At 41.9% G+C, this 26,085-nt stretch overlaps 1 protein-coding gene across 22 annotated transcripts in view; it reads left to right on the top strand.

Moving 5' to 3' along the window:
• Positions 1-26,085, top strand: part of MRTFB (myocardin related transcription factor B) — a 271,363-nt gene that overhangs the window by 74,083 nt on the left and 171,195 nt on the right. For 9 of the 22 annotated variants that reach the window (XM_072753817.1, XM_072753808.1, XM_072753815.1 and 6 more), the window contains one exon: positions 13,817-13,881. The gene's annotated coding sequence lies outside the window, so the exon portion shown is untranslated. Of the gene's footprint in view, positions 1-4,514; positions 4,924-5,159; positions 5,228-6,111; positions 6,261-13,816; positions 13,882-22,956; positions 23,119-26,085 lie in introns of those variants that run through there. The other 13 variants (XM_072753818.1, XM_072753811.1, XM_072753821.1 and 10 more) reach the window with 12 other exon arrangements.

The following is a 26,085-nucleotide window of genomic DNA, read 5'->3' as shown; positions in this document are numbered from 1 at the left end:
AACAATAAAGGTTTGGGTTTTGCTCGCATTGCATGTCCAAGATGGGTTGGCTGGGGGCTCTACTCAACAGACCTGTAGTCCAGAAGTGACATCTACTCCTTCCACTCACACTCCTTGGCTGGATCTAGTCACATGACCCTATCCAAGTGTACCAGGAAGTTCCACTTTGCACATGCCCAGAAGGTTAGAAGCCAGAAGTCCCAGGTGAATGGCACAGATGACTGTCAGGCTCTAGGAAGCTGGTATCATTAACTCCATTTTCATGTCAAACTCATTTTCAGTGAGACTTCAGGAGCTTACTCAAGGCGAGATAGCAAATATGGAATGGGATTTGAGTTTGTTTTTAATTTTTTCCTGGCTAAAAGCCTTTTTTTTGTTTGTTTGTTTGTTTGTTTTTTGTAACAAGGGTGGATGATGCACGGCGTTAAACATAGTGGTTAAAAGAAAGCCTGGGATCTGGATTGCCTCCAGAACTTGAGCTCTGTCACTTACCAGAGGTGGGAGCTGGGCAAGTAACAGAACCACTTTGCGCCCATTAGAGAGGGAGAACCAAAGGATGGTAAGGGCAAAGGAAGGATATGTTTTCTGGAATAAACTGTTTGGAATCAGGTCATTCTTACCTGAGTGGGATTGATATTGTGCAGGGGTGAGAGGGATAGATGTAAAAAGTTGGTCAGGATTTTGGGCAGCTCCTGACATAGCCAGGGAAGAGGTACCTCCATTCTCCATAAGCTGCTTCTCTCCTCCTTGCACCAGCATGAATGTTTGGCTGCAAGGACCAGAGAAGCCAACTCAAGTTGACTTAACCACATGCTTTAGCTCAGGGAAGGGGGACATCCAGGGCCTTATAGGTCTGGGGTCAGCACAGCAGCTTGGTGATGTAGCCAACGACCCAAGACCTTTGGTTTCTCTGTTTCTCTGCCAGTTAGACCCTATCTTATCCCACAGCTGTGGGAAAAGTCATTAGTGGCAATGAAGTTTCCACAGAAGGCAGGGAGAACGAGCTGGCTTCCTGGTTCTCTCTCTTACAGCAGAGAAAGTTCCCCTCGCCACTGCCCTAGTGAGTCTATCTCCGAGTCTCTTAGGCCCCACTTGGCTTTGGCCTGTGAGGGGTCAGTGATCTTGCGGGGAATGCTAGCTGGTTTAAGCAGAGAGGGGAATGTAATAAAGGATGTTAGGTATCCCACAGAATCATTGTGAGGGCTGGGGAAAAGAGATCGGGACTAAGCTTCTAGGAAATATGCCCCAAACCACACTGCAGGCCTGGCCTCAAGAGCTAACCACCACCCTGCCTGAGCTTGCTGTCACTGCAACCACTACTGCCGTCAGCACTGGTGCAGTTTCTCCATGGGGAGTTTCTACCCCCGCCATCCCCCAAACTGGCTGCTCTGGCCACCAGTCACTCTAACACAACTGAGGCTCAAGACCGGATTCAGTCTCGTGTGATGCATCTGGCCGGCAGAGCCTATGTCATATCCCTTGTTCTGGTTGCAAGGGAGGCAGATGTGCATCCTGCCTTCTACACTGTGGTGCCAGGACTTCTAATGTGCTGCTTCCTCAAATACAGATTGGCTAGCCATATGACAGCTGTGTCACTACAGCCTGCCCATCCGTGACCAAATGCTGGTGGGGCAGTATTGGTAGGGTTCCATGATAAGCTTGGATTGCCAATGGGGCAGGATGTGTATTTGGGGACCAATGTCATGGCTCACCATACTCTTCCACCTCTAGTCGAGTTTCCTACTCTCCACTGTCCCCACATGCTCATGGTATGTACAGGTGTGGGATGCCTCTTAAAGGCCCCAGTGCACCCTGCCTTCCCAGCCACCAAAACTTACCCACTCCTTGCTGATCCATTCTCTCTCTCCTTATCTCTGGAATGATCTCCCCTTGCTTCCTTGCCTAGTTCACTTTGCTGCATTCTTTAAAACTTGGTTTAAGCAAGTTCTTTCCTACCCTTCCATCCATCCTGCCTTTTTCCCCCCTTTTGATTACTTGCTCTTCTTCTTCATTCTATTTATCATATAGTATTTCAATACCCCTTGGTTGAATTATTGGTCTTCCTCTAGGCCATCCATGTGATGCCGGACTGTGCCTGCCCGACAGACTGCTACTGATGTAGTAACTGGCACTTAAGCGCTTAATATGTTTTTATTGAATGAAAGAGCACTAGACAAATTGCATTATAAAATTTCTCCTAGATCAAAAGGCATTAATAGTGCTTTTTGGAAGTGATACCTCAGAGGTGTGCATATTAGAATCACCCTAGGACCTTTTGTTTGCTTTTGTGCTGTCCAAATGGTAATGCCCTTTATGGATGCTGCTGTGTTCACCCCTTCACCAATGAGACCTCCATAGCAAGACATTGCCATTCATGGGAATGCATCGCATGTCTTGTGTCAGGGTAGAAATCTTACTTTGTTTGGACGGTACAATGGCCTGAGTGTGTGGCAGCTTCATTTCCTGTAAAAAACCTTTTAACCAGTCGTGATGTCACTGTGGTTATATTAATCTCCAACCTCACTGAAATTTTAAGAAGTTTCAGATTAAATTTTTTTTTTCTTCTTGCTTTTGCCAACAACTTAAAAATATTTGGGTAGCTTTTCCTCTATAAGGGGAGCCTTTTATAACTCTGGCTCCCAGCCTCCCAGGAAACAGGGATGAGAGACTGCAGCAGAGCTTCAGGAGCGTCTGGTCTCTCTCCCCAATCAAGGGCTGGGGGGAGGGGTTGTGGGGGTCATTTTGCCCATTAAAGAGAATTTATTGTTTGCTAGAAACTAATTTTATTTCCATGCCTGAGCAGATAAGGTCATATTCTCCAACTTGATTGGGAATGTGTATTGGGAGATAGGAAAGAGTAAAACATCACCGGCATCGCCCCCGTGGTAATAATGGCTGTAATTTACTGAGGGCTTAATCAGTGCAAGGCACTTTTCTACATGCTTCATGTATATGAACTTGGCTAATCCTCCCAGCATCCTCTTTCTATCCTTATTTTAGATGAGAATAGTGAAGCACAGTCCACCCATAGGAGAACATATGGTACATATGGTATGATACAGGAGCCCTGATCTCAGGGGATTTCCTGGTTTTCAGTTTCATGAAGACACAGGCATTTAGGCCAGTGAAGAACCTTTTTAGTGACAGAAGCCAAAGTCTGCTGTTCTGGGGACAGACTAATCTGGAGTTCAACCCCAGCCTTCCCACTTACCGACTGTGTGCCCTCGGGCAATTTCACTCCTCTCTTAGCCCCTTGACTTCTTTATCTGAAACAGGGGACAACCATGCCTCCCACAAGGGGTTTTTGGGAGGACTAAGTGAATTAATAAATGGATAGTACCTGGAGCGGTGCTTGGCACCTGGTAGTTGCCCACCAGATATGGTTTCCCCTTCCTCTCTGACTTTCTCCATCAGGTGGTTTGGGTAGTTTTGGCACATGGAGGGACACCCATAACCTCTGGTCAATAGAGGCCCTGTTTCTGGAGAGTGGACAGTCCCATGTTTGCTGATGTGACTGGCAGGTGGAGGAGTAGTTAAAACCTCCAAGGCTCTTGATTTTTTAAAAAATATTTTATTTATTTATTTATTCATGAGAGACAGAGAGTGAGAGAGGCAGAGGGAGAAGCAGGTTCCATGCAGGGAGCCCGACGTGGTACTCGATCCCAGGACTCCAGGATCATGCCCTGGGCTGAAGGCAGGCGCTAAACTGCTGAGCCACCCGGGGATCCCCTAAGGCTCTTGATTTTATAGCAGCTTGCTGGCCCAGATGAACTAGCTCATGCTCACTCATGGGACTTTGGTGCCAGGCAGTACTGGGCTCTGGACTCAGGCTCAGGTTCATATCCTGTCTCACGATGGGAGCTCAGGCCAATTTTTCCATCTTCCCCAGTCTCCATTGTCCTATGAAGAATATTTCCCATGAAGAATTAACTTGGAAGAATATTGGTAGCAACCGTGAAAGGCCCTCAATAAATGCTAGCCCCTTTGCTTTAGAAACAATTAGATAGGGGCACCTGGGTGGCTCCCATGGTTAAGTGCCCAACTCTTGATTCTGGCTTAGGTCATGACCTTAGGGTTCTGGGATTGAGCCCCAGGTAGCACTTCATGCCCAATGGGGAGCCTGCTTGAGGCTTTGCTCTTTGCCCCTCCTCCTGCACTCTCCCTCTCTGTTAAGTAAATCGAATTTTTAAAAGAAACTATCATCTAATGTTAAGAGTTTACTCCTGGAAAGAAGACACACCTTTCTCTGCATCCCCTAACATCATGTGTATTCTAGTACTACGTCCTGTGTCCTATTCTACTGTGCTCCCTACAATCAAAATGCCACCAGTGCAGAGAGGAGACAACGGAATATAAGAATACAGTCGCATAGTTTGCAGGACTCTCTACGGAGTCTGGCACAGGGAGGCCTTCCTTAGAGAGCTCATGCAATACGGGAGAAGCACTTTCTGGACAGCAGCTCGGTAAAACCGTAAGGGATGCTAGCAGCTGGCCTCCTAGGGAGCGCCTGCCTCCTCTCACCTTGGGGAATCTTGGGAGGAAAGGAAAGACTCAGCACGCTCAGCCCAAGGAGGGCCAAGGCCAGAGCCTGGGGTTGTCATGGAGGCAAAAAAAAAAAGGGGGGGGGGGTTGGCTTGGGCGTCTGACAGCCCCGGATGCCCATGCCCAGCAGTGTGACCTGGAGCTACTGAGCGTAGCCAAGCCTCCGTTTTCTGCCCTCTGGAGCGAGGAGGACGGTAACAGCCAGTCCGTGGGGCTGCGGTGAGGACCCTCGGGGGGCCGCAGCAGTCCTCCGCGCCCAGGAAGCACCCCAAGCCGGGCTGCTGGGGTTGCTGCGGTCGGTGCGCTCCGAGCCGCTCGCTGCAAGGGCTCGCGGGTCCGGGGCCCGGGCAGGCGCATGCGCACGCGCGCCCGGGCGGCCAGGTGAGGGGAGTCGGCCGCCGCGCACCTGGCTTTTAACCCTTCGCGGCCACGGACGCGGGCGGAATGGCCGCAGGAACCGGGACGCGGGGTCGCGGGCCGGGCTCGGCCTGAGCCCGCGGCGGGGAGGGGGGGCCGCTCCGGGGTCGGCGCGCCGTGCGGGTTCCAGGCCGGGGTCTGCGCTGGCGGCGCGGCGGCGCGGGGAGGGCGGGGGGAGCGCGGAGGGGAGCGAAGTCTCGCGAGATCGCGCGCGGCGGCGGCGGCGGCGGCGGCAGCGGCGGCGGCGGCGGCGGCGGCGGCCCGGGAGGTGAGCTGCGGCGGGCGGCGGCGGGCGTTGGGGGCTGAGAGCGGCGGAGGCCGAGGGCCGGGCGGGGGAGCGAGGGAGCGGGCTCGGCGGGCTCGGCGGGCGGCCCGCGTCCGGGGAGGCCGCCGCGGAGCCGCTCGGTGCGAGCCGTCCCGGGACCCGCGCGGGCGGGCGGGGCGGGGCGGCCGGGCCGGGGCCGCGGGGTCGCCCGGGTCAGTCCCCTGGGCGGCGGGTGCGACCCCGGGTGCCCGCGCTCGCTTCCCTCCGGGGGCGGGGTTGGCGCCCGGACGCGGCGCCGCTGGCCGGGGCAACTCGACCTACGGAGCCTCCGCGGTCCGCCGGGCGCGTAACTTGCGCGGCTCCCGGGCTGCACGGAGCCCCGCTGCGGGGAAGCGCGGGGCGGGGGCTTGGGGCTTGGGGCTTGGAGCGCGGGCACTGCGACCCCGGCGCCCACGCCCGGTCCCAGCCTCCAGCCTCCAGCCTCCCTCCAGCCTCCAGCCTCCTCCCCGCCCCCACTCGCAGGGCTCCGGGCTCCGGGCTCCGGGCTCGGGTGACTTCCATTCCTGGAGCCCCAGCTGGGCTGCAGGAGGTGTGCACGAGCCCCCCTGGGGTTGGGTGCAGCGTGCCCTAGGACTTCCTGGGGGGAAGGCGTTTGCCTTTTTTTGTTGTTGTTGTTATATTCCAAGAAGGGTCGCTGCTGACCTCCACATGGTCAAAAACTCTTGTTTGGCCCTGCACGAGACCAGAAGCAGACTTGGAGCAGCAGAGCAGCAGAGGGTGTACATGGTGGGGGGGAGGGGGTTGTCAGGCCGAATGCAAGTGGGACGTTGGAGCCCCAGGGCTCTCTCCTTAAGCAAAGGAAACTTTTTTTTTTTTTTTTTTTTTTAAGTTTGGTTTTTCGTTAGGCACACGATTCCGACTCTCTGGAAGCAGCGGTTCTCAACGTTGTCAGAACCAAGGCCCCTCCCCTTGGCTGCAGACTTCTTGTAAAGCCCACTTTACCGCCCTGAAATATGAAACTCCTCCACAGTGCAACGTATGTACGCGCGTAATTGAAAAATCAGTGTGATGCTCCAGTTTAAATGGAAGGGAGAGATAAAGGAACAATCTACCGACAGGCGCGGCCACGCGCGTACGTGTGCCAGAAGAGAGCGTGCACCGGGCGCTTGCACCTGCTTCCTAACTTGCTTCCTAGCTTGCACCTGCTTCCTAACGAAGACGTGTGTAGATGGAAGAGTAGTAAAGCTGTCAGTGATTTCAAACAAGAAAAGAAAGAGCAGGGATATACACACACACACACACACACACACACACACATACCCTGGCATTGAGGAGGAAGGAAGGAGGAGGGGGTTGACACCTGAGTGTTAGGGTAACCCATTTATGATAAGAAAGACAGAAGCAGCTTAGAGTGAAATAAGGACAACAGGCCAAGATAAATTACAGACTCGGTCAACCCATAAATAATAATGTCAGTATAATGCCTCCACGGGGCCGTATTTTCTGTCTACGTTGTATGGCACCTTTTGTGTTGCACGCTTTGAAGTGCTGCTGCTCTGAGGCACAGTGCTGGATTCCTACCACTTATCATTGATAACGGGTAAAAGATGGAGTTTTTTGGAATCATTGTGGATGTCCCCTTAGTTCAAGGCATGCTCGGTATTACGATGTTGAGTTGACCATGTGTGATGTGAGGAAACGGCGACTAATTTCAGACATATTCTATCCCAACATGTCTCGCATTAGCTACCTTCTCCTAAATTACTGGAGTTTTCCCCATAATCCCTTATACAGACTTTTCAGTTTTATGTTCTAAAGGAATGCCAGTTGATAGTGATTAATCTGGCTGGACATTGAAAAGATTCTCAGGATGAGGATGGATCCTCACTATGTGGTCTATTCCGTAGGTTGTATGAAGTTCAGCATGCTGGCCCCCAAACACTAAATGCCAGTGTTTCCCATAGTTACTTTTATATCTAAGCATATATCTTAGGGGACAGTACCAGCCCCCCTGAGGTCTACTCTAAACAGCGATCCACTGTCTACCCAGTTATAACAGGAAAGGGTATAGAATTTAACAATTTTTGTTGGGGAAAAAAAATTTTCCCCCTTTTCTTTCTGAAGTAACTGACACACCAGAAAGGCTCTTGGCTCCTGACACTCTCTTTGATGATTCTAGAACCTCAGATGGGAGATGAGGTTAGTCCCTATGACCCTTTGTCTGAAAAATTTGCTTCATTGAGGTTCTTGTTAGAAATGCTGAACTAAACACTTAGTGAGGAGTATGAGGTTAGAATGGAATTGGGAAGTGATAGTGATAATGTGTAGAATAACTTAAAAAGGTCTCAGTTAAAGTAAAATACAAATCAGTGTAACCACTTATCAAGTAACCTTTTTTTTTCTTGCTAGTATCCATATTAGAGAATTTAGAAAATGTAGGTGTGTACAAAGGTGAAAATTAAAATATCCTGTAATCACCTTGGCCCTCAGTCCTCCTAATGTGGTTTGTTAGAACTTGTCTTTTTCTTTGAAACTCTTTATCTTGGTGCCAGGAGGAAAATGCTGAGTCAAAAAGTTCAAGTCAGACAAATATATAGCTATAGATTAATGTTGCACATTCCTTCAACTCTTGTTAAATCTGCAAAGCAAACTTACTTTTTTTTGTTGAATGGATGAGATGCTGTGAGATGTTTATTATTCATTGCTCCTTACTTTTGAAAGGTGCTATGGAAACAAATACTCTTGTCAAAATAGAACTATAACATGTTAAATTGACAGGAGATAGATAAATTGAATACTTTTGGACTGGAGAATTATCCAGATTGAGAGCAATTAACTTTTATTACTTTGAGCAAGCAGTATCATATTGCAGGGTAAAAAGAGGTCACTCTTTTTTTTTTTCTTTACTACTTTTTAAAATCACTACTTTAAAATATATATACATATGTATATCTGTGCAAAAATTAAATAATATGAATTGCAGAGATGCTAAAACTTCCAGTTTTTGGGTGTGGACATATTGGTAAATGGAAAAATCCAAGCCTTTATGGAGGAAAAGGAATAACTTACTATGTACATAGCTTTGAGCTTTATAATCAAGTTATTTCATTACTTTTTAAGATACATATCTAAAATGGAATGCTATCTTAAAATTGGCATGTCATGTTTTAATTGGCAACTTTTCATAACAGTACATAAAATAATAGTGTGTATGAGAATTGATGGTGTCTTATATTCAGTGAAGTAGGGAATATATAGAAATATCAGCACATTGATTAATATTTAACACAAAAAAATTTATCCCAAGTGTGACTTGCAAAATAAAGACACACAACATTTTTAGATACTTTCACCTAGGCTAGAATTCTTTACTTAGAAGATTCCTATAAAAAAGTACCCCCCCCCATGTAAAGCAAATGAAACATCAGTTTATCGTTTATAAAAAGAACAATCTTTTAGAAGATGTTTAGAAAGAAAGTGCTTGGTGCTTTTTCATGGAGAGCAGGTGGTGTGGCCAGTGGATTTGAGGTAAAGTTCATCAGAGTATAACCTGACCGATGTAAGAATATAGGCTTTGTGTGTGTGTGTGTGTGTGTTCATTTTGAAATGCTTGTAACTCCACTCATAATTGAAAATTTTCTCAAATGAGACATACCTAAATTGGATTTCAACAGTTTGTAGTTGTTACTGTTGTCTTAAAAGACAGGTTTTTGAGGGGCATCTGCCTGGCTCAGTTGGTAAGAGCGTGTGACTCTTGATCTTGGGGTCATGAGTTTAGGCCCCACATTGGGTGTGGAGGTTACTTGAAATCTTTAACAAAAAAAGAAATATTTTTGAAAATATATTCACTACATGTTAAGTACAGCTTTTTTTTTTTTTTTTTTTTTAAAGATTTTATTTGAGAGAGAGCATGTGCATGTTCACACCTGGAGTGGGGAGGGAAGGAGGGAGATAGAGACTCTCAAGCTGACTCCATGCTGAACATGGAGCCCAATGTGAGGTTCGATCCCAGCACCCTGAGATCATGACCTGAGCCAAAATCAAAGTTGGTGGCTGAACTGACTGAGCCACCGGCACCCTAAGTACAGCTTTTATATGGGAGATTACATGGGATCTCTTAGCCAGAAAACCTGTGTAAGGACTTTTTCCGTCTGATATTGAGGACAGTTTCCGTAGGAAACAGCCACATGAATACGGTTTGCATACCTTCTTCTGCCAGGTGGACCACAGCTTTTCTTCTCAAAGTGTGGTTCCCTCAAACCAGCAGCACATAGAAGCATCCTGAAGCTTGTTTGAAATGCATACTCTGGGGCCCACCCCACACCTCCTAAGCTAGGATCTTCATTTTCACAAAATCCTGCTCCAGGTGATGCATATGAATGTGTGGGAAGCTCAGACTTGACTGTGCATTGCAGGGATTGCTACCTCCATTATTTCCAGAGTTTCTGGTTCAGAAGTCTGGGCTGGAACCTGAGAATTTGCATTTTCACCAGGTCCTTAGGTGATACTGATGCTATTGGTCTAGGGGCCATACAGTGAGAATCATTAGATTGAAACATCCTCTCATTGCCCTTTCTTGCCTCTCTGTAATCCTCACCCCTTTTAATAGCTCTTTTTATAGATTATTATAATCATAGGCTTCAGATAGGTTCAAGAAAAAGATTACATTGTCTTTTATCATTTTTAGTGGTGGCCATGCTAAAAGTGCTTGTTGCGTACCTGAGTGGCCCAGTTGGTTAAGCAACCAAGTCTTGATTTTGGCTCAGATCATGATCTCAGGGTCGTGGGATTGAGCCCTGTAATGGGCTCCTCACTCAGTGGGGAGTCTACTTGGGATTCTTTTCTCCCTCTCCCTCTGCGCCTCCCCCCAGTCATGTGCATGTGCACGTGCATGCTCTCTCTCTCTCTCAAATAAACATCTTTTTAAAAAAATAATTGCTTGTCAATATCTAATTTCAGAGAAAATTCTCTTTTAATGCTCATTGGATTTTGACTCTGGCTTATGAGTACTTCTTTCTGGGAGTTACACTTTTAACACTTTAAAATTACTTTTGTATAGGTAAAATATTCAAGTGATTCAAAAATTAAAACAACTTATTTTGAGGAGTGTAATTTCCAGCTCTTGTGGTCTAACCTGTCCCCTCTCCCCAATAAATAACCTCTCTTTAAAAAAGATTTTATTTAGTTATTTATGAGAGACAGAGAGAGAGGGAGAGGCACAGGCAGAGGGAGAAGCAGGCTCCCTGCTAGGAGCCCGATGTGGGACTTGATCCTGGGACTCCAAGATCACACCCTGAGCCCAAGGCAGATGCTCAACCGCTGGGCCACCCAGGTATCCCAATAAATAACCTCTTTTATTTGTTAGATGTTCCTTTGTGTAGACATTAGCCAATACCAGTAAATTATATATACTTTCTTCTTTATATATGAAATATAGCATACCATGTAAATTATTCTGCCCCTTGCTTTTGCTTAGTTAATACACCTTTGGGATCTTTCCATATTAGTGTATAGAAAAGACTGTACACTAATATGGACTAGTTAACAGCTTCAGAATATTACACTGTATGCCTGTTCCCTAACTTAATGAACTAGTCCTCATTGATGCTAGTTCCTCCAATATTTTTCCATTCTCTTAAGAATCACAATGTCATTGTGAATAAACCTGTATATATCTCATTCCACATAATGTGAGGTGTGTCTGGGATATCTTTCTGGAAGTAGGATTCGTGGGTCATTCAGCAGTGCATTTATAATTTTGATAAATTCTGCCCTTCTTCAGGGTTGTACCATTTCGAACTCCTGCAGGTAATGCATCAGGGTACCTGTTACTCTGTAGCCTCTCCAACAGTGTTTCGCAACATTCAGATATGTATTATTCTGAAATACATATCTGTGAAAAATAACAGTGTAGTTTTAATGTGTATTATTTTGATATGAATGAGGCTGAGCATCTTTTTTATATGCTTAAAGGTGATTTCTATTTCTTTTTCTGTGAAATGTCTGTTCATACCTTTTGTAATTTCCTTTTGGATTGTTTTTTTCTAACCAATTTCTAGGAATGTATAAATTAGATTAACCGTTTACGATGTGAGCTGCAATTCCCCCGGTTTTTTTTTTTTTTTTTTTAATTTACCATCATGTATTTTGGCATAGAAAGCTTAACTGATTTTTCTTTAAATTTTGGGTAGTTGGGGCACCTGGGTGTCTCAGTGGTCGAGCGTTTGCCTTTGGCTCAGGCCTTGATCTTGGGTCCTGGGATCGAGTTCCGCATCGGGCTCCCTGCATGGAGCCTGCTTCTTCCTCTGTCTGTCTGTCTCTCTCTTTCTCTCTGTGTCTCTCATGAATAAATAAATAAATGTATAAAAAAAAATTTAGGTAGTTAATATTTTATGGTGTCTGGATTTTGAGTCACAGAAAGGGCTCCAAGAATTTGAAATTTGTTCATGTGTTCCTCTAATACTTTTATGGTTTCATTTTTACACTTAAATCTTTGATATATTTGGGATTTATTCTGATTTATTCTGATGTTCAGGGCTGATATATAGATTCAACTTCATCTTTTTCCATGTAGCTACCAGTTACCTTTACCATTTGTTTCAGAATACAGTACACCTTCATTGTATTCTGAACTTCCAGGTATACTGGGGCACATCTCTGGACTTCCTATTCTATTTCATTGTTCTTTCTACTCATACACCAGTACACGGTATTGGTTTTATAAAATGTTTTCGTTTCCCCTATTGCCCTTCATTTTCCTGGCAGTTCTTCCTTGTTTATTTTTCCATGTGAACTTATCATTTTGTCTAGTTCCAGAAAAGAAAACACTTAAAAAATTGAGATGATATTAAAATTATAAACTCATTTTACAGAGAGAATTGATGTCTTTCTGATATTTTCCTATCCAAGAACATTTGTATTTTTTCATTGGTTTGATTTGATTTGGCTCTTGAGTCCTCCTGGAGCATTTTAGAGATGTCTTATATAGGTTTTGCCAATTTTTTTGTTAGATTTATTGTACCTATTTTCTCTTTTTTGTTGCTTTTGTGAGATTTTCCCTTTATCTTCTCTAAGTGGTTTTGACTGTGTGGATGAAGGCTGTTTTTCTGTATAAGTACAGAAATTGATAGTCCCTGAAGTTATGAGTAGTTTTTAAGAGACTTTAAATTTTGCAAAATCCCTTACACATTTTTGCCTAAGAGAAAGAAAGCTTTGGGAGTCCCAACTTGTGTCCGTGTTTATTAGTCTGTGGGCTTCAGGAGATCCATTTGACTTCTCTGAGCCTCAGTTCCCTAACCCGTAAAAGGAGCAGTTCAGTCCATATCAGAATGTTGGAGGAATTAAAAAAGGACAATATGTAACTCATCACTTAGTGCTGCTTCTGCTACCAGCGTCACCAGCGCTAATGTGGGTTGAAGCTGTTGTTTTTTTTTTTTTTTTTCTTTTTCCTTCTCTTAACCCCTGTCACCTTTGAAAGAGGAAAAAGAAATGATGAAGAAAAACAGATACTAGAATTGAAGTCAAAGTAGGCTGTGATTCCATTTGAGCAGAATAACCAGTATGCTTTAGATCAGGGGACAAACTCAGTAGGGCACTGAGGCCTCCCTGTTCTCAGGCCTCACTCCTTACTGCTCTGTCAGATGCATCCTGACAAGACTGCTTAGCATTCCCTGAAGGGTCTGTGTTTCCTATAATGCCGTCCCTTCCACCCAGAATGTTTGGCTATCCCATTCTGCTGGTTGGGATACGTATTGCCGCGCACCCACTGAGGAATTGTATCTGTCTCCTTGTGCAGCTCGTCTGCCCAGTAGTGTGGGCCTTGATAGACTGGAAACAGGATAGAAACCGTATCTGTCCATCCATCAAAAATGTCCAGCAAAATACCTGGGAAAGACTAGACACTCAGGTATTTGTTAATTAAGGGAATGAATAATTGACTTTGGTTTTTCTTTAGCCTTATGCTACATATCTGGATAACTCCTATCTCATCCAGTATACTGTAAACCCCTTGAGGACGAGGATTATGTCCTTTCTCAATAACAGTAATGCTAACAATAATGGTGATGGTGAGAGACAAACAGACTTACCATGTAAGAGCATGTATTAATAAAAATAAAAATGAACGTTTGTTATGTTCCAGAGAAACTCCCTAGGGAAACTGTTTTATAGACCCTGATGTGGATTAGTTCATACAGTCCCCAGCAATGCTACGAATTGGGTACTGTTATTATACATATGGGGAAACTAAGGCACACCAAGGTGGAGGTACTTATTCAAGACCATACAAGCTAGGAAGTGCTAGAGCTGAAATTCCAATGCAGCTGTTCTAACAGCCCAACTCTTAACGTGTTACAGTGCTCTAGGCCTGTTTGTTGAATGCGTCATTTACAGATTCTTGAACAATTTAGGAAAAGTTGTTACCCTTGCAACTTCCCAATTTCCTGCCCAGCCATCCCTTTTTAGTAACTTCTGTTTTTTTTTTTTCCAATTTATCTTGGACTTCATGCTCTCTGGGAGGCTTTCTCTGACCACCCCCGCCTGGCATATAGTAGGTATTCAGAAAAAAGTAATTGTTGCTTTTCTCCCCTCCAGGTTCACAGTACAGGTGCTAAGAAAGAGAATGTAAGACAGGAAGATAATTAAATATTTTTACTGAGGTAAGTTTTTTATGATTTATTATTATTTTTTTAAAGAAAACTCTTGCCATCCCCTACGATTATTAAAATTCTTCTCCACGGCCTGCTTTCTTAAGATGCAAGAGGGAGACTGTTCTAGGAGTACTTTATGTTCACAGAACCTGGGGTTTTTAAGGTAGATGCCAGGAACATAGGTTGTTTCAACAAGGTTATTTGGCCTTCTTTACTTCTTTGAATCTAATCTTTAAATTCTCATTACTTCATTATCTTAAAGTATAGGACTGAAAAGGAGATCCAGCAGGTGGAGACCCATAAGCTGCTTGGTGGCTATATATACTCACAACATTCAGTGAAAAGTTTGTTTTTAAAATAGGAAACTGAAGGGATTTGAAGGCACTTTGCTGAGATAGTAATACTTCTTTCCTTAAATGAAGATATATTTTCTTATTACAATAGAAAAAACTTCCATCAGTATGAAACAACATCATGACAGAAGTAGATACCTAACTGTCACGCAGAAATGACTGCTGTTAATATTTTGGTGAATATACTTTGAGAAATGTATCTATGGATATAGAAGTACTCACATACAGATCATTAAATAAGTTGGTTTACCCTACATATGGTAGTGTGATGCAACAGTGTATCTTATGTATCTCTACACATGAATTGTAAGAGGCATGATCATTTTACTGACTGTGGTATATTTCATTGTCAGAGGACCATAGTTTATTTAATTGTTCATTTGATGACCATTTAGACTGTTTCTAGTGGGTAATGGTGTATTGGTTAATCCTGTATTCACACCGTTGTATACTTGTTTATTTATCGTCCTGGAAGTATGATTGCAGAGTCAAAGATGATGCACATTTTAAACATTGGTGCATATGACTAAACTGCCCTCTGTAAAGACTACCAATTTATCACCACCACCACCCCAGAAGTCAGTGAGAGTCCTATTTTCCATATCCCTGCCCACACAGAGTTTTGTTAATCTTTTTTATCTTTGCCCATCCAATAGGAGAAAAAAAAGTGGTATCTATGAGATAGCAAGGTTTTTGACTGAAATGAGCCTTTATGTTTTCAAAGACCCCTTTCATTTGATATTCTTACTTACATGAAGAGTTACCTTACTGAGAACATAACCTGTGATTCTCAAGTATGAGACATTCTCTTGGACTTTATTATGATGAAAATGTTGAAATATGTTGAGTTTCTTTGTTTTTAGTTCGGTTGCCTTGATTACCTCATTATAAATATTTTTAAATTATTGGCAACTAACTAATTGTTTTGGATACCAAAGTTTTCCTCTGTAGGGAGCAATGCTTTTGTTTTTTATTCATTTAGAGTGGAGCTTGAAGAAGCTTTAAAAACTAACTTGTTAACATCTTTCGAACATGGATCCCAATTGCAGACTAGCTTAGAGAATGGGATTCACAATTGGTGACAATAGAATACTTACTGAGTTTGTCAATTACCTGAATATGTATTTAAATGTAAACCTGTGAATATTGTTGTTGAGTCCCATCTGTCCAGAGTATTTTACCAGTTTGTGATATGAATGTGAACTCTAATTTTATGTTTGTTTTGGATTTTATTTCAATCAAATAAAAGTTACTTAAGGTCTCCCACAAAACAGGCACCAACTGTATCATTGTCCTCCCGTTTGTTCTTTGACTTAATCAAAAGCCAATTAAAATTCATCTTTTTCTCTCTATATAAAATGCATCTTCTTGTAATATAGATTGTGTTTCATGTGGGTGCTTTGCTTTTCATTCCAAGTTAAGATTGTTGAGGCTGGGACCAAGTATGTTTTATCTGTCAGCTTACATCCAGCAACTAGTGTGACCCTTGGCACGTATATGGCAGACTGTCAAATTGTTTTTGAAGGAAGTGATGATTGATGTATATTGGTATTGTTAAGTTAGAACGAAGGTTTAAGTGAGACGTGCCTTAAATTTTAATTAAGAAATTTAAATTCTTGAAGAAGAAAACCAGTATCTGTGACTCTTAAAGGCGCCCAAATCTAGACATACATAATTGTAGTGACACTTGCTACAGTAACATTTTGTGACATTTTTTTGGACTATTGGTTTAGACTATATCCCATTTATTTTCAGAATCACATACATATACTGCTGTGTTTTAGATCTGCTTTGTGTTTTTGGGTTTTTTTTTTATCGTTGCTATTAAAGGCAAAGTAAGTATCTAGGTAAGATACTAGATCTTAATTCCAGAATCTTGGGATATTTGGTATTATAGACTTGGGAATATTTTTCAGTTATGTGTTTTGAAGACAAGAATAAAGTGAATACCCCATAATATATATTAAATTATAATGGAGAGAAATTGAGTTATTTTTTAATTGTGTGGTTCAGCATTTATTAAAAATAGAAGTAGAGAAATAGATTGCCAGCCATTGAGAAGAATGTATAAATCTTTGTCCAGTATCCTGCTTTTCTGACTCCTAAACCAGTTTTTCACAGCCAAAATAAACAGCAGATGGAACAAGCACTTAATAGATTTAAGCAATGTTGTAGATTTTTGTTTCATATGTTTTGTTTCCACTGGAATGGAATATGGGATTCTAAAGAATGCATGAGCTAATTTTAATTAGTATTTTAGCAGCAGTTATTTGCATGTAAAAAATGTTAAATTGATTAAATAATCTCCTAGCAATTTTTAGTTGTACTTTAATTTTCCTAGCAACCCCTTACTAAAATAGTACAAAGTTAAATCTAGGCAGACCTGAAAGGAAATTATTGAGTCTTCATTAGTGGGGTCTAAATTAGTGCGATTTCCTGGATTTTTCCATTGGTTATTTTATTATGGCTAATGGTATAACCTTGTATTTGTTTTCTAAAATAACCAAAGTTCTGGGTTCTTGAAACTGTTTTCTGTGGTAGTATAGGAATTTGCTTATATAGTAGCTTTCACTTCACCAATGAGTTGATTTCTTTAATCACATGCTTTAAAACCCTAATTCTAAAAATACTGCTGAAAAGTGAGGAATTACTAGTAGTAGTTAAACCAAAATCTTAATTAAAATTAAGACTTTATCATTTATTTCTCCTCTTAGCTGCATTTGTAAAAATTGTTATGCTGTATTTAAACAGATTCTAAGACATTCTTACGTATGGGTTGGATTTTGTGCATTTGTAACAATTTCTTCCTATTTTAGGCATAAAGCTTAAAGTTTAGACTGGCAGTATAAGTGCTTATTTGATTGGAAAGTTGGAAAGAGGAGAAGCTCTGTCTTCATATCCAGAATTTGTGGTGGTAGAAGACTCAGATGAACTGGTTTAATGATCAGGGGAGAGTATGGAACTGGAGAAAGAGTGGAAAGACATTTCTAAGTGCTTATATGCAGCATGGATCCCTAGTAAGCACCCTGGGCTTGCTTCTGCAGTGTGCATACCTGAGTGGTCTCTCACAAAGGCATTATTATTACTTGTGTGAGATAAAGAGGGGTGGAGAGCGGTAGCTTTGGGCCTCAAGTTCCAAAGTGAGCATAGGGCTTGGAGAAACTCCCTAGGGAAAAATCTCCAGCCTCTGACCCTTCTATCCTCCTTGAGGAATTTCCTTCTTTGCTGACCCTGGGAGCTTTGCCTTGCATTGGGCATGATAGAGATTCGTCTGGAGCTGGGCAGAGGGCGTCTGACTCTTGTCCATTACTGCAGTGTCCAGATACCCTGATTGAGTAGATTTCCAGCATGGGAGTATGGCTATCACATCATAGCCATGATGTGGTGTGGTGACAAATACGGGAGTTCCATGGAAGCTTTGTCTTCATGCCTGTTTGGTTTGTTTGGAGAGGACACAGAGTTCATGGTGAGGGTTGTGTTTGTGTACGTTAAACCCAGTAAGTTTTGTTTTAAATAGATTTCAGTCTCTTCTAATGTGACAAAGTTTTTCAGTCTGAATGTTCTAGCAGCCGTCACTCAAACAGTAATTGCTGTCAGTGGGAAAGGATATCCTCCTACGTCTTTTCTGGAGTGCTTGAAACCATCCGACTTCCTCTTTCTTTTACCTTAAGAACTGATTACTGACACTTGGGAATTATAATCAGATTGCATCAATCTTTACAGAAAGGTTACCAATTATTGCACTAAAAAATAGGCATTTCTCTCTAATAGTAAGTGTTCCTCTTGGTGTGTGTCTCTCAGTTCAGTACTTTTAAATATCTTTCAGGTGAATGAATGCTTTGTGTCATGCCCTCATTTAATACATTTAAAACAGACTTTTACTGATGGCTTTCTTACTTTCAGTTCTATTGAAGCAGGTAATTAATATATCTTCATAGGATCTTTTGGTTGTTTAGATGTCCTTGAGATAGAAAAAGGGTGGCTGATGTCAATTACTTATACCATGATATGAACTTTAAAATGAGCATTTGCCATGGAGAGTTGAGCACAGTGAGGATTTGCATCTTGAGCTGTTGGCATGCCCTCATTTTGTCCTTTTAACTTAACTCGGAAGATAGATGCAGTCATCCAGTTTTAGAGCATAGAATGCCTTAGTTATGAAAGTTGTTCTTGGGTGCTCAGCTAGTATGTTAAAAAACAAACCTAAGCAATGACTTAAATTCATATCTGTCTGGCTCCAAAGTCTATGTTCTCTTCATATATACACCGACAGAGAAAGGGGTCCTGCAATTGTTAGAATGTTTCATTATTATGGATACCTAAAATCCCTGACAAGTGAAGTCCAAGCTACTTTATGACCACTATCACCATCATTCTCACCATCCTCTTTATTTCTAACGTTCTTCAGCATCCACTGATGAAGTGAGGAGCCTGCCAGGGTGTCTGGCTCACTGTGTTCAATACAACATAGGCTTGTTTAATTTAGCAGTGCTCGGAGATGAAAGGTTCATGACGGCCAAGTACAAACAGACCTTCTGTGGGATGTTAATTTTGTTACAGGAGGGAATGCTTGTTTTTCATTTTTTCATGAGTTAAAAAGGACTTTGACTTGTTTTAAATCTGTGTAATCAAAGGGAAGCGAGCAGTGCGCTAAACATTTTTTTTTTTTTTGATTCGGTCTTCAGTTAATTCCATATCATACCTGCCAGTGAATTGCAAATAGTGTGTTCTTTTGTTCTTTGCTCTTTTTACTTTGGATTGGATTTTATGGTTGGTCGCTGTGGGGATTTAGTGGTAGGAAAATAAATCATTTCCTCCTCTGAACAGATTGTATGTCTTTTACAACAGGTTATCCTGTAGTAGGCAGAGTGATTCAGTAAGGCCCCTGTACAGAGATGTCACTGTATGATTTTGTGCAGTCACTTTTTTAAAAAATAATAGCTCTATTGAGATATAATTCACATACTGTAAATTTCAGCTGGTACATTTAAAGCCCACAATTTAATGGACTTAGTATATTCAGAGGTGAGCACTGAACCTCCCTAATTCCAGAAAACTTTGATCACTCCAGAAAGAATGCCCATCCCCATTAGCAGTCTCTCTTCATTCTTCCCTCCCTCCAGCCCCTGGCAACCACTAAGCCGCTCTCTGTGTCTTTGGATTTGCCTGTTCAGGGTACATCATATGAATGCAGCCATACAGCATGTGGCCCTTCGTGTCTGGCTTCTTTCACTTAGCAGGTTTCTGAGGTCCATCTATGCTGTGGCATGCGTCAGAATTTCATTCCTTTCTGTGGTTAAGTAATATTCTATTGCCTGACTAAGCCATATTTTGTGTATTCATCCATTGATGGACATTTGGGTGTTTTCCATGTTTTGGCTATTACGAATAATACCACTGTGACCATTCAGGTACAAGATTTTGGGCAGACTTATCTTGGATGCAGACATAGGAGTGGAGTTGCTGGGTCCTATGGTAACTCTGTGTTGTTTAACTTTTTCTTTTTTTTTTTTTTAAGATTTTCTTTTTATTTATTTATTCATGAGAGACACACACACACAGAGAGAGAGAGAGAGAGAGAGAGAGAGGCAGAGACACAGGCAGAGGGAGAAGCAGGCTCCATGCAGGGAGCCTATGTGGGACTGGATCCTGGGTCTCCAGGATCCACGCCCTGGGCTGAAGGCGGTGCTAAACCGCCGAGCCACTGGGGCTGCCCTGTGTTTAACTTTTTCTAAGTGCTTTCCAAAGTGACTGTCCCATTTTACATTCTCATCGGCAATATTGGAGGATTTCAGTTTCTTCACACCCTGCCCCACACTTTATTTTCTGTTGTTGTTGTTTTCTTAGTAGCTATCCTAGTAAGTGTGAAGTGGTATCTTCTGTGTTTCTAATTTGCATTGCCCTAATGACTCATGATGTGGAACATCTTTTCATATGATTGTTGGTCACTTGTGTATCCTTTTTTTTTTTTTTTAAGATTTTATTTATTTATTCATGAGAGATAGAGAGAGAGAGACAGAGACACAGGCAGAGAGAGAAGCAGGCTCCATGTGGTGAGCCTGATGTGGGACTCAATCCCGAGACCCTGGATCACACCCTGGGCCAAAGGTAGATGCTCAACCGCTGAGCCACCCAGGTGGCCCATTTGTGTATCTTTTTTAAGAGAAATACCTATTCAGATTCTTTTTCCATTTAAAAAATTAGGTTATCTTTTTATTTTTGAATTATAAGATTTCTTTACATATTCTGGATACATGCATACACACACACACACACACACACACACACTCATATTCTTATCAGAAATGCAAATTGTACAGTTTTCCTCCCATCCCATGGATTGTCTTTTCACTTTCTTGTTCTTTGAGGCAAAAAGTTTTAAATTTTGATTAAATCAGATTTATTTTTCTTTTGCATGTGTGATCTTTTCTCTGAAGTTTTTTAGAAGTTACAAGTCAGAACTTATTTCTAGGCATCTCTCATGTAAAAAATTGATACAAAATCGTCAACTGGTTAACTATACAGTGGGTTAGAGGCATTAAACATCTTTTGTATTTTCACATATTTTTATCTAATTCAATATGAAGACCAGGTTTCCTAACCTAACACCTAAATGCACCCTCTCCACCACCTTTTAATTAAAAAGTTGCCTTTCAGGGTTCTGCACAGCTCAGAATGCATGCATTATTTTATGAACATTTATAAGTGTTTCATAGGCACTGAGCACTTTACTGGGCTCAGGGAGCCAGAGGTGAGAAGACTTGGCTCCATCCACAAGGATAAGAGCACAGGTGCCATGTGAGGGGTGTCTCCATTCTGGAGGAATACAGAAAGGAGGAAGGAGGACTTCTTTCCATCTGGCTGAGAACACCTCATGGAGGAGAAGACTTGTGCCCTGTCCACAAAGATGGTTAGGTGATCAGTACTTTTCTCTTCTGGTTACTTGCTGCTGTGTGTGCCATGTGCCCTAGCACCAGATTTTGGATAGCAGCCATACTTAGGATTCTTGATATAATAAAATATAGATGTAGATGTGATAGCTTGATGCCTAGAAGTGAGCCTAAACAAAACTATTTGTCTTGAATTTCTTCAGATTCCCAAAATTCTCAGATAGGAAAATGTCCTACTTATTAATTAGTTCAGCATGATGTGTATATGTGCATGTATGTGTCTTTGTCTCTCTAAGCTGAAGCCTGTGTAATTCCATATAGTCAGGCATAAAACATGAGGCAGGGAATAACAGTTGCTTGGCTGGAGAAGAAGATTGATTATAGACAGTTGGGTGTATCCTGTTGAGGAATTTAGATTTTGTCCAAATCAAGGAGAGCATTAAAGTGTCCAGCATGGGAAAGGTCTCTGGTGTCATCCTGATGACTGTATTGGGGGTGCTGGATGCAAGGGAAGGATGGGGACAGAAGACCCACTAAACTGTTAAGTGGGTCCAGGCGGGAGTTGATGAGGACCTGAACGAGGGCATTTGTGGTAGAATTTAGGTAAGTCCTAGGCTGGGAGTATTTAGGTGCTCTTAGGAATCCTGGCTACAGGTAGCAGAAACCCTGCTCAAACTATATTAAATTACAAGGGGGAATTCATTGGGAAGTTCCTGGAGAAGATCCAAAAGGAATGAAGCACTGCAGAAACCAGGACAAGCTCAGGGACCTGAAGGGTTGAGAGTGGTCCTCATTATCACAGGGACTCTGGCCCCTATGTCTCTTGCCTCCAGTTTCTCTGCAGGACATGGGCTATCCTCACACTCTTCAAGAAGAAGAAAGAGCTTCTCCCTCTCAGTTTTAGTTTTTAAAGTCCCAGGGCTCTCTTGGCCTTGGATTTTAGGCCTCCACGGAAGAGGTCTCTGTTGGAACTTTCTACCACCACACATTGGGAGTTCCCAGAAGAAGTAGGGAAAGGTGGTTCTGGGCAGAGCCAACCATGCACATCTAGTCTGGGGATCTAGGCAGGACCCAGAGATTAAGGAGATCTAAAGAGGAAGGGAGGGTCAGGAATGCCTCCCAAATTTGTGGCTTTGGTAAGCTGCGACGGCACCATTTCTATCCCCTGCTTGTTCAGGGGCTGAGCAGACCAGAGTGCATGGGGTAAACCAAGTTCAGTGTTAGACTAATTTAGAGGTACTAGTCTAGACTGGTACAGAGGGCTAATCACAATTTGTGTGTTATATACTTTTATGATTATTTAATTGATTTGGTTTCCTTCACAATTACAAGCCCTGTGAAGACAGGACTGTCTCTTTTCTTTGCTATGAATCTCCAGAGCCTACCATAATGTACTTGGCATGTAGTAGGTATGTAGTAAATATCTGTATGAATGAATAGATTCAGGTGAACATATCCAGCAGGCACTGGATGGACAGTTTGGGTCTCAGATGAGGACAGGAAATACAGATTTGGGGGGGTATCAGTGTAGGGCTAGATGGTAGACCAGCCTTGAGTGTTATCCTTATTGGCTAGGAGACTTTTATGAAAGCTCAGATACTGTGTAGACCTGTAATTTTCATGTCTGTGTAATAAAATTGTGCCCTTTTTTTCCCCCTTTGCCCTGCCTAGTATTTAAAGCCAGTAATTTATATTGATAATCCTACCAATAATTTTTTTAAAAATTCTGTGACAGATTAGAGTTAGATTTGTGACAGGGAAATAAAGGTGATAAAGACAGAGATTCTATTTCCTTTTAAGAATAACTGACTCATAGGATGAAACCTTGGATATGATTTCAGATCACTCCTGTAAACTCTCAAAAAAGATGTTTATAAAACACTTGGAACAATACAGATTGTACTAAGAAAATGTGCTTTGATCAACTCTGAAGATACAAAGCAGGGAGCTTAATAAATCAAGTCCTATTTGTGAATGGAAAGGACTGGAAGTTCACCTTAAAAGTAAGAATTCAGTTCACATCAAGACTTTAAATTTTATATTCTGGATAGCAGATGTTAACTTAGTTTCATCTTTTGTATAAAAAGAAAATGAATTGCAGATTTCACATCTTGGCATCTTGAAATCTGACTCCTGATTCCTATCTCTTAATAACCATTGGAACACTAGTTTAAAAATGGAATTTGACTTTGGTTTTTTACCCTTTAATTTTGAGGTGAGTGTGCTTCTAGCTCTGTCTTCCCTCTGTATTCAGGAAAACCACACCACTCGTAGCTTAAATATGCCATAATTTTTATTATTTAAGTATTAGAAAAACATAGTCATATTTATGTAAAGTAGTAATACTATGTTCTCATTTAGGAGAGGTGGTTCGTTTCATTTTAAGGCCTAAATACAATTGTATTACTTTTGTAGGCTGAACACCCTCCTCTTACCACTCCACCATATATCAAGATATTATATTAGTGTCTTTATTGCCTAGATTTTTCTCTCCATCCCTATCCCCCACAGTAGAGATATGAGCATTTTTACTTACGTACTTTTTCCCCAAAGAACTTCACTAAAGTTGCCTGACTATGAATGCAGGCCAGCACCTTCTAGCAAGTTGTAATTTACTAGAACATTTCTAAGAACTTAAATTAAGTAGTTTATAGCATCTCAGTTTTTTTTTTTTTTTTAAGATTTTATCTATTTATTCATGAGAGACGCACAGAGGCAGAGACACAGGCAGAGGGAGAAGCAGGCTCCCTGTGGGGTGCATAATGTGGGACTTGATCCCAGGACCCTGGGATCACGAGTGAGCTGAAGGCAGATGTTCAACCACTGAGCCACCCAGGTGCCCTAGCATCTCAGTTTTTAAAATTACTGTTTTATATATATAAAATAGCTCAGATCATTTTCTTTTGGTTTATAGATTAGTGCTTATTCTTTCAGATAGAGTTTCAAGAAATACCTAATATGCTAAGACTTTGTATATTCTGAATTTTACTGAACCTGTTCAAAGACAGGCAAAGACTACATTTTGGATTTTACTGATGAGGAGACCAGTATTATGGGTTTGATTTCCTATATGAGTTATTAACTACATTGAAAGTTATTACATGGAAAAATCTCTTTATTGAGACCCTAGACCCCTGCAAATCGTTTCCCTTTTGAAATCAGTTTACAGGGCCAAAATAAAAGAATGTCTATTTCTGGAGGTATACCCTTTACCAGCTCCTGGGGAGAAGTAGTTAAAATGCATCTGATATTATATTATCCTGTATTCTGAAATAATTTTATTCTTTAAGAGGTAGCAAGCTTTATTCTTTACTAATTAATTCTACAAAGATAACATCATTCAAAAATAGAAAAATTCACAGCCCTAGATGTCCAGCAGGGAGTAAGCATCTCTTAGAGACAGTGGGAAACTCATGGTCCTGAAGGTAGAAGCCTGCATCCCTTCTGTAGTTGGTCTCTGGGCTTGTCCGAGTCTTTCCTCTATTACATCACCTGAAATGACAAGATCACTTTCTCAGATACAGGATTTCCACTCATTTAATTTTGGATTTTCCGATGACTGATAAATATAATTCAAAAAGTAGCATTAAATAATGGGGCAGGGGGAAAATCTAAACATCCTTTCCCTACCTAGATTTAGTCTAATTAGGGGAAAAATTTGTCTGACTTATGGAAAGTATAAAACAATTGAAGTGCACTTCTGAGTGTGTGTAGAATTGAGGTGACTATGTAGCCTAGTGGTTACAAAGAATCTATAAAGTGGTTCAATGCAATTTATAGGTATTCTGTATGTAAATAGACTCTTCTAATATGTTTCAGTTGTAGTTTCTGTAGTTTAAGTAGCTGAGAAATCTTATTATGCTCTCTACTAAATAGTCTTGCTTAATAGAACACAGAAGCTACTCAACTGGTTCTTGTTCTATGTTAGTGAAGTCTGAATTTAAGGTAGTTTTACTGTACACTTCAAAGATAGCAAAATAGTGTACAGAAATTCTGTAAAGGGTGAGAGTGTGTTTTGTAGACTTCTTTTATTATCCATGTATTATCCATGAAACCCCAGTAGTATATGAAATAGGTTATTTTCAGAAGGCTGTGGAAGATCAGACTAGTGCCTCCCAGGGGCTCCAGGATTACCATTTGAAACTGCTGTTCCTTGTTGTCATTAATGAAATGCTGAATCCTGGAAGGAGTGAAGAATGTACCTTATTTGTCATAACTTTATACTGTATTACTTGATCATATGATAAACACTGATAGGATTTTAAGTCAGAATTGTTTTCAGTATTTAACACTACTCTGCACATGATCGGGAGCAATAATCACATTACTAGTTAGGCCACTCCATAGTTCTAAATCAGTCTTGTCTTCTTACAGAAGAGACCATGCCCGACTTTGCAAAGTTATGGTTACTAAGGGGTCTGAAAGCCAAAACATGGGAGACAGATTGTTGTGTACACCTGGTCCTATCACAACATTGCTCGTCTTCCTTGTTAAGGCAGACAGTCCGATTAACCCCCCTGAGACTAAAGAAATACCAAGTGCTCATGGGTTAGATGGGTCCACATTCTCAGCCATGTGTGGTCACCCTTGGGGCCTGGCTTGGGAGACTCGGTGCTGATAGGTTCAAGACCCCCCTTTGAGCTATTAGTAATGGGAAATAGCTCTGTGACCTTGGGCAGGTTGTTAAAGTCCTTCACACTCTGCCTCACTGTACGGCGCTCCATCAGAGCTGTTGTGAGGGGGAGTGGAAGTGTGGCATGTCAGTGTTGGTATGGTGCCTGGCACTTTATAGATTGCTGATAGATGTTAGGCCATGGGACAGCATTTTCCTCCCGAAGGAAATGTAGGGTAAGAATTGACAGTGGAGAAGTCTTGAAAAAATACAGATTTGGGTGTCCGTTTGAATTCCACTCAAACTGCAGTAGGTACCATTTCAACATTTTAGTGAAAGTAACTGTTGGAGGTGAGAT

Source organism: Vulpes vulpes, chromosome 3 (genome assembly GCF_048418805.1).
Source record: "Vulpes vulpes isolate BD-2025 chromosome 3, VulVul3, whole genome shotgun sequence".
Lineage (NCBI taxonomy): Eukaryota > Metazoa > Chordata > Mammalia > Carnivora > Canidae > Vulpes > Vulpes vulpes.
This window is presented reverse-complemented; position numbering and strand designations above follow the sequence as displayed.